The sequence below is a fragment of the Solanum tuberosum genome, unplaced genomic scaffold (genome assembly GCF_000226075.1).
Source record: "Solanum tuberosum cultivar DM 1-3 516 R44 unplaced genomic scaffold, SolTub_3.0 scf00015, whole genome shotgun sequence".
Taxonomy (NCBI): Eukaryota; Viridiplantae; Streptophyta; class Magnoliopsida; order Solanales; family Solanaceae; genus Solanum; species Solanum tuberosum.
This window is the reverse complement of record NW_006238941.1, coordinates 1,109,680-1,118,792: the sequence shown is the minus strand read 5'-3', so window position 1 is coordinate 1,118,792 and position 9,113 is coordinate 1,109,680.

The window sequence follows — 9,113 nt, the reverse complement described above, 5'->3', positions numbered from 1 at the left end:
TATGCATGCTACTGTTAAGTAGCAAATTTTTGATTGTTGATCCTTGTCATTTGTTAAGTTAGTCCATTTTGGTCTTTCGAAAAGGTCGTTTATTATCTTAGTCTAATGGTTGGGTTTGGTTGCATCTTAGTTTTGATTAGCTTCCATTTCAATTAAGTTTTGTTTCAGTTATTTTATTTGATCCATATGCTAAGTTTTCCTTCTTGCTTTGTTGTATGAACTTTTCCGAGTCAATGGGAGACTCTTTCTCTCTTGCATCTTTGAGAAGAGGCATAGAGGCTCAATTTCCCTCCATCGAGTCAGCCTTTAGTGGATTTCGAATAAGCAGGTTTACAAGGACTAAAAGACTGGTTGCATGCTTTAAAAAGCCCAAAAAAGAGTTGTACACCTCTTCTATACAACTGTATACACTGGTATACAGACACTGTATGCATGATATACAGGCCGGAATACAGAAATACAAAGCAAAAAATGCAAAAATATAGGGGTACAGGTCAAAAAGCTGATATACAGGATCAATGCAGAAATACAGATCCAAAATACAGCCCGTATACATTTGTATACACTCAATGTATACAAATTCTCAAGGCAAAAGGGGCCAAAGCCCAAAAGACAATTCCAGCAGGTTCTAACAACGAACTGGGCCTAAAAGGCCCAAAAGTAGCCAGCAGTGGATTTAATTAAATGGGCCAAGTCCATTATTTGGACCAATTTTAGACTTAGGACAGGAAAATAAATTCAGGTCCATCAGACTTGGAATTTGGGAAAGATGGCTCAAGTTCAATATTTCTTCCCTTTGCTCTTTTTTTTTTTTTTTGATTGACTAACACTTTATTTGATTTTGATTTGTCTTAATTAATTCCCAAAAATAGTCATTTCTCCTTTTATATTCAAATTAAAAAAATTATATATTTTTATTTATTACTTAGCTTTATTTTTTAATTATTTGTCTTGCAACGCTATGAATTATTTCCCTTAGAAAGTTCCCCTTAGTTTATTTTCTTAAATAAGAAAATGGGTTTCCTACTTACTTATTTTTTCAACTTAGTCAAATGTTTTAGTTAAATCGTTGGTCAATCGCAAGTTAGCGGACATTCGGAGGGCCTAACACCTTCTTGGAATGTAAATTGAACCCCGAACCCCTTTTTATTTCAATTGATTTTAATCTGTTTAAATCTTTTGAAAAATTTATAAGTTTTTCTTAATTTCTTAAAAATTAAGTAACTACTCTCTTTTGGAAAATCGATTTCTCTTCAACTCATAAGTTAAGTCAATTTTTCGAAAACAAGTCATTTCTTTTAGTAAAATAGAAATGGCGAATCTGCTGGGGAATTAATTAAGCACTAACCGCAATGTTTTGACTATTTGATTACTTGTTATTATTTGTTGAATTGTTTCTTTGCTTTACTTGTTAAATTCCAATAAACTTTCATTGCATTCATGACATTTTCTATTGTATGTATATTTTATTAAGAACGGTTTCTGCATAATCGCAGCCTGACTTTTTATACTCGACCTTTTTCTTGAATGATCGGCAATTTATTGGTAGTCAGGCGTCCAATAGTTGTCGTGAGTTCCAGCCTAAGTTGTTCCCTTAGGTTCCGGTCTTTCAAAAGTCACTCTTAGTCAACTAGCGTAAAGCGAAACCAAATCCTGAATTTAGCGCATTTTTAACTAAGTTGACCCAACACTCAGGGCGTGTTGAGCCTATTAGAAGCCTACCTTGTGTCTGTTTGGCCCATTGGTCAGTAAAAAGACAATCATACTTATGTGTTTAAATTTGAAGGATGTATACGTTGTTTGAAAAATCATTGTCCCATGGGGTAAGGGTTGGATTATAGTTTATTCTAGTTGAAGAAAGAGTTTTACAAGCTACTAGTCCATCCAATGACGTTGGCATCCGGAGATGACAAAAAATCAAGAATGAAGTATCTTTCCATGGAAGCATCGTTTAGGATTGTACTCCTGCACGAGACTGATTATTTTGTATCCCTTTTCCCCTATTATGTATTCCCATTCAGTTTATTTGTAAAACTTGTATAAATTTGGGTTTTGGAGCAATGGAATGTTTCAAATGACGTCATACATTCTTCAAATCGTTAGGCCTACCCTTGGCATAAAAGGGTCACATATTTTCTTAGAGCGCGCAATATCTGTTTATGTGTTGTAACTGCTTGTGTGGATATGTTGCTTTATTTGGAGATGTTCTAGCCTACTCATTCTAGGGAAAAGTATATTTTCTAGAACCCTTTAAGCACAAATATCAAGTCACTATCAAAAGTGAGTCCAAATATTCTTCGAGTCTTTAGTTTTCCAACAAAATTCAAACTTCACTTTCAAATTCTTACTCTCCCATCTCAGAAAAGGTCAATTTATTCAAGTAAAAAAGAAAGGTCAAATTACGTAGGACCTGAATTCTCCTTCGTGAGATACGTAGACAGCTTTTCAAGACTCGGTCCCCATTTTTGAGAAATTCTATCTTTTCCAACTCTTACAAAGAAATTAGAGTTACATCTCAATCAAAAATCAGAAGTACGACAATGAAAGATATAATCGACTTTGTCTCAACTCAAGTCGATATTTCTGATTCATTAATCCTAAAATCAAATAGACAAATTTCTATCCATTTAGTCGTTTCTCTATATATGTGTGCTAGTTTATCTTCAAATGAAGCAACTTTTATGTGTTAAAAGTAATGTGTGTGATATTCTGTATTATTTATCATCGACACAGACTAACACATTTGCTTTTGAGTTGTTTTCTTTGTCAGGTACTCAAAACTGATCTGTGTTGAGAAAATGGCTGAACATCCATACTGCACAGGTCCAAAGACCTCAAAGATTCCTTCTCCGACTAATGTTTGTCAAAGGCAAAGAGAAAATGGCTGAAAATGTTGAGAATACCGATTTGGATGAAATTATGGTGAATAACCCTATCATTATTGAACAGAACAAGTTGATTGCACAATTTTTCCAACAGATTACTGAAATGAGGGCTGAAATGGATAAGACCCGAGATTTGATGAATTTGGCTATCATTGCCAACACTCCTACTCCAAACAATGGAAGAACTCCACTCCATTTCCTTCTTCCGATCCAACATTCGAGCATTTTCCAAACAATTCATCCATCTCTACGATTCCAGAACCTCCTATCATTGACTTAACCACCCCTAACCCACATCATGCTAGCTCCTCACACCAAAAGTTACCTATTCCTCAAAATCCAAATACCAACATTTTCCAGAATTTTCCTCCGAACCATCAAATCCCCACTCAAATTGTCCAAAACCCACCTACCACTCAACCCATGACTCTAAAAACCGTATTTCATCTTCCAATATCGCCTGAATTGTACCTTCCCATTACCACACATTTTGAACTCGAACATTATAAGAAGAAGGAGAAGGAGTGGAAGGTAAAAAAAAGAAGGCTGAGCATAGCATCAGAGAGGAAGTTATGAATGCAATGAAGGACACTCAATACACCCCAGACATTGTGGGGTTGAATTATGAAGATTTGTGTCGTCATCTACATTTGGAGCTTCCAAAAGATTTTAAAGTACCAAAATTTGATACTTTTAGTGGAATTGAAAATCCTTTGACTCATTTGAGGGCTTATTGTGACCAACTTATGGGATTAGGGAAAGATGAAGCTTTGTTGATGCGATTCTTAAGTCGAAGTCTAAAAGGAGAAACTTTAGAATGGTTTATTTCTAAAGAAATCAAGCAGTGGCCAAGTTGGAACGCTTTGGCTAAAGATTTCATCGAATGGTTTGGTTACAATGTAGAATTCATCCCTGATCGATTCTATTTAGATAGAATCAAACAGAATTTTACTGAAAGCTACCGAGAGTATGCCTACTGTTGGAGAAGAGAGGTTGCAAGGGTTAGACCTCCCTTGACCGAGAAAGAAATTATTGAAGTCTTCGTGTGCATTCAAAAGTCGGAGTAATACAATAGGATGTTGCTCATTTTAGGAGGGAGGTTTAGTGAGATAGTAAAAATTGGTGAAACTATTGAAGACAGTCTCAAGACCGAAAAAAATCATCCGAATGACTCCGCAAGATGAATCCTCAGGACCATTGAGGAGGAAAAGGGAAGATGTTTCTTCTATCTCATTTGAATCAAGCCAAAAATCAAAGAGGCATGCCAGTCTCAATGTTCAAAAGCCTTTACCATCCAAAATCTACCCTTTAGCTCCACAAAATCCTTACCCTATTCAACCAAATTACCATGCTCTACCACTGAATTATCCAAATTACCAAGCTCCATTGCCAAATTACCCAAATGTTCCATCAAGCTACCAAGCTGTATTGCCAAATTACCCAAATGCCCCTTCTAGCTACCAAACTCCACAATACCCAAATTTCCAACACCAGCACCTACTCGCCAAAATCCTCCAAGTTACCGCCAAGTACCTCCATCTTCACAAAATGATTACAATCTTTCTTGTCAATTTTTTTTGAAGAAACCTTCTCGAGTCTTTACTCCTTTGGTTGAAAGTGGAACCCGACTTTTTGAGAGGTTGAAAGCGGCTGGTATAAACAAACAACTGATCCAAAAAATGTCAATGTCAATTCCAGACTTTACAGGCCTGATCTTCATTGTGCTTACCATTCAGGAGGTGTTGGACATACCATTGAGGATTGCATCAACTTGAAGCATAAAATTCAAGACTTGATTGATCAAAGAATTGTCACTCTTCAAACTGTCACTTCCAATGCCAATGGTAATTCACTGTTGAATCGTGGAGGATTCACTATTAACATGATTGACCCAAAGTCTCAAGCACCTCCCTGTCAAAACGCCCCAAATTATCATCAAATGACTCCGCCTCAATAAGGCCATTATGATCCTCCTCGTCCACGTCTTGAGAAGAAACCTACTCAAAATTTTACTCCCCTCATTGAAAGTCGGACGAAGTTGTTTGAGTGATTGAGTGCGGCAGGTATTATTCATCCGGTCAAGCCCAAGCCAGTCGATACTAGTTCAAGATTTCACCGAGCCGATTGAAGGTGTGCGTATCATTCCAACAGTTTTGGGAATGATACTGAATACTGTATTAATTTGAAGCACATGATCCAGGACTTGATAGACCAGAAGTGGTCAGGACCACTGCACCCAACATCAACAGTAATCCTCTGCCGAACTATGGAAGCGCCACTATCAATATAATAGAGACGGTGGATGAGTGGTGCATGGTAAAGACGATAGTTCCGGCTGGTCTTGACAACCTTGAGAAAGTTGTAGCTTCTCCAAGCATAAGTGAGAAACTCAATTTTACGATCATGACACCCCATCAGGCTTTTGCTTTAGTGTCAAGGAAGGGTCAGAACAAGAAGGGGATTAATCATGTTCCACTTAAGTCTTTGCCTCATTTATGCCAGTCCTTTCTGGTAGAGGAATATGCCAATGATGACGGTCTTGGAGAAGGAATTAGGAATCTATTTGAAAAAGGTGATGTGTTTAAAGAGATGATCAAGGCACCAGGCATACGAGATGCAAAGCCAATGGAGCAAGTTCTTAATTGGACTTCCACTCCACTCTTGATTCCTCGCTCATCTTAATAGACAAAGATGAATCTAATGCTATTTCTAAATCTGGTGGTAGTCCGAATGAGGCCCGGAACCCATCTTTTATGTTATTTTACCTAACTATGTTTTAATTTCCCTCATAATATTTTGAAAAAGGCAAAATGGCTCATGGTCATAGCCACAATTCGTATTTCCTTATTTTTCAATGAAAGCCTCTTCTATTGCAAAAAAATATTTTGCTTGCTTTAATTTTCTATCGAACAGTTTTTGTTTTTTGTTTTAGTAAAAATAATTTTTTAAATCTGTCAATATCATGTCATGTCATAAGTTGAATGAACAAAATGAGGTAGATGAAGAAGAGTTTGAGGAGTATGATGAGGAGATCATGATATTCGAACACCTTTTCAAAGATTTGTAACAGTTTGAGACTCAGGGTAAGTCGAATCTGGATGAGACAAAACCTCTAAATCTAGAAAAGGATGACTGTATAAAAGAAGTCAGAATTAGGGTCCATCTAAGAAAAGCTTGAAAAAGAGAACTCAATGGTTTACTTAGAAGATACATCAATGCATTTGTTTGATCACATGTCGTGGTTGAACATACACATTCATCTCAAGTTGCCAATCATCGTAGATGCTATCAAGACCTATGATGTTTGAAGATTCAAAGTTTCTTTTTCTTTCCTTGTAATCACATCGTTTGTTTGTAATCATCTTACAATCTGTAGTTAGAAAAATTATCTCCTGTAATGAACTACGTTTGACCTAAATTCTCAAGAATGAGATACGTAGGTGGCCTATGTCAGCCTCGGTCACTCATTTATCCCTTATTAATATTTCCTTGTACTTGAACTACGTTTGACCTGAATTCTCAAGAATGAGATACATAGGCGGCCTGTGTCGGCCTCGGTCGTTTCCTTATAAAAAATTTCCTATTTTCTGTTAATCCTCGAGAGGGGAACTACGTTTGACCTGATTCTTGTATCAACGGGATACGTAGGCGCCATAACGGCTCGGTCATATCTCCCGTAAGATTTCTATTTTTCATTACGATAGAAACTGGGCAGAATTTTTGAGAGGGACTAAAAAATTCTCAAGAAGATCTCTCCAACAAGCAAGACTAAAGTTACATTGAGAATTGTAACTGGGACAAATTTTTGAGATCTTCTAAAAAATTCCAGGATTCATTCATCAACAGTTTGAGATACCCCAAGAATTCTAACTGGGACATAAATTTTTTAATGATGGTATCAAAAATTTCTTCAAGCATCACTAGAAGTTTGTATTAAATTTCGAACATTTCAAGCATGATTAGAAGTTTAAGGCTAACTTCAAATGATCTCTAAAGTTTATAGTCAACTTAAACAATCTCCGGCACCGTTGAAGTTCAGAGTCAACTTCAATTTTTTTTTAATTATAGTAGATTTCAGCAGGACCATGTCGGAGATTTTCAAAGCTTTATGGATATTTTGAATTCTCTTGAACAAGCTATCGGACACGCCAAAGTTTTGAACCAAGGGCGTTCATTAAGCTTGATGTGACATGATACTTGACATTGACCTTTTACAATTACAGCTTTTTGAAAACCTTTTTTGTAAAAAAAAAGATTTTATCTATGTTTCAAATATTTTTGCATAAAATATTTTATCTTGTCTATCAAGAAGCAAGAGATCGGAGCTATAAACTGAAGATAACAAGACAAGGAGCAAGCGCTTGAAGAAGTCAACACAAATCAGTTTGTTTTAAAAACTAACAATTTTTCTGTGGAGGCAGGTCTATAAGATCGCCTCAAGTTCATCATATTCCTCCATTCAACTAATATGGAGAAGTTAAAAGGGCAAGGAGCTCCCCAAAATTGACAGCTTTTCTGTGGATGTAGGAAAGTCATTGAAGTTTTTTTTCAGAAGAAAAAGAAAGAGTTCAGAATACGAGAAACAACATCTCGTTCAAATTCCCAGCAAAGCATGAGTCACAATGAATACAAATGTTCAAATACAAACAAGTGAAAGCATCAGTCTCAACATGTACAAGCATTTACAATGACATCAAATTACATTTTTCAGCATGAAGGACGTTTAAAGAATATTCACATATCCCGTCAATATCATATGCGGTAATGTGAATTACTGTAACACCTCGAAAATGCTAACAAGAGTCGCATGTCGATAAACCACTGCTTAATTATTACAATATGTTTAATTCTCATTTTGGGAACTTGAAATAATGTTATATTTGCAACCTTGTTTAAAATAATTGTCATCGTAATTTAATGTATTGTATGGGGGTATTTGCCTAATGTTTTAATTAGAAATATGTATATCTTTATAAGGAGGTGAAGGATATATATATATAGGTGTATATGTATGCATTTGGGCAGCACACAAGTATTTTGGGCAGCCAACTTTTATGGACAGTTGTGTATATGATAAGCACCTCTTGTGTTACTATATTTTGACACCTCCTCTTAGGAAAATCGTCTCACCTGAAGTATAAGTCCCTTAGAACATTATCTAACTTGTTGTTCTTCAAGATCACAAGAGAAAATCTTGGTCCTTTTGGCTGGAAATTGAGTTACACTCTTCTTTTTGGTAAGTGGTAAAACCTATTTTTGAGCTGGGTAGCGTTTAGTAGATTAAGCATATCTCCTTTTATAGACTTTGTTTACTGTGAATAAATATAATTTGGAAAGATAATTCGTATATGTACAACTCTTATGTTTATGTTAAAGTCTAATTTAGTTGTTATGGATTCTAAATATGGGACGCATCATAGGACAAGTTCTGTCCAGATTCTGAAGTTTGAAATCCTGTATGGACAACTGTTAGTGTTTTGAATATATCTTTTTATCCAAAATACAGTTTGCGGTGATTCGTGGTTGTTTGCAACCTTAAGAGAGGTACCCACATCTTTCATGAAGAGTATACAGTCCAGTTTTGCCGTTTGCCATTTCAAATCTTAGTTGCGACATGATGCACTAGGATGGCCAGAATTTACTATTTGGGAGCATAGTCGTATTTGTACAGGCTAGGCTTACTTGTGATGATAACCCTATTTTACGTCATCATTATTGATCTGCTAGAAAGTAAATAAGTTATTGAATTCATTTTTTTAAGGTTGTATATCCTCGTGTACAAGTTGAAGACTTTGATATGCTGTTAGGTCTACGGTTTCACTCATGGAGTTTTGTTGGACTGTTTTTGTGCTAAAGAACTGAGGTTTGTGTATAAACTTATACTTGTACTCTTTTTACCTGCTGGTGTATCTGAAAGTTATTTTGGTACCTTGGTTACCTCTTGTCACTTTGCATTGTCGTATTGGTATTCTTTAATACATTAAAGACGCTTATGTAACTCGCCCACTTGTACGGATTGTTTGATCACTTGGCACTCTTGGCATTCCTCGTGATTCAGATTATTTACCATCTTGACTCTGAATTTTTAGTCCGTCTTAAGAATGGAAGTTGTCCATTTTAAGTATGAATTAGAACGCCATTTTTAATATGGTTCTTGGTTCTCTTGATTATTGGGCTTTGACCCTTCTTGATACAGGGCGTCGGCCCTTCTTGATACTTGCTTGTGCT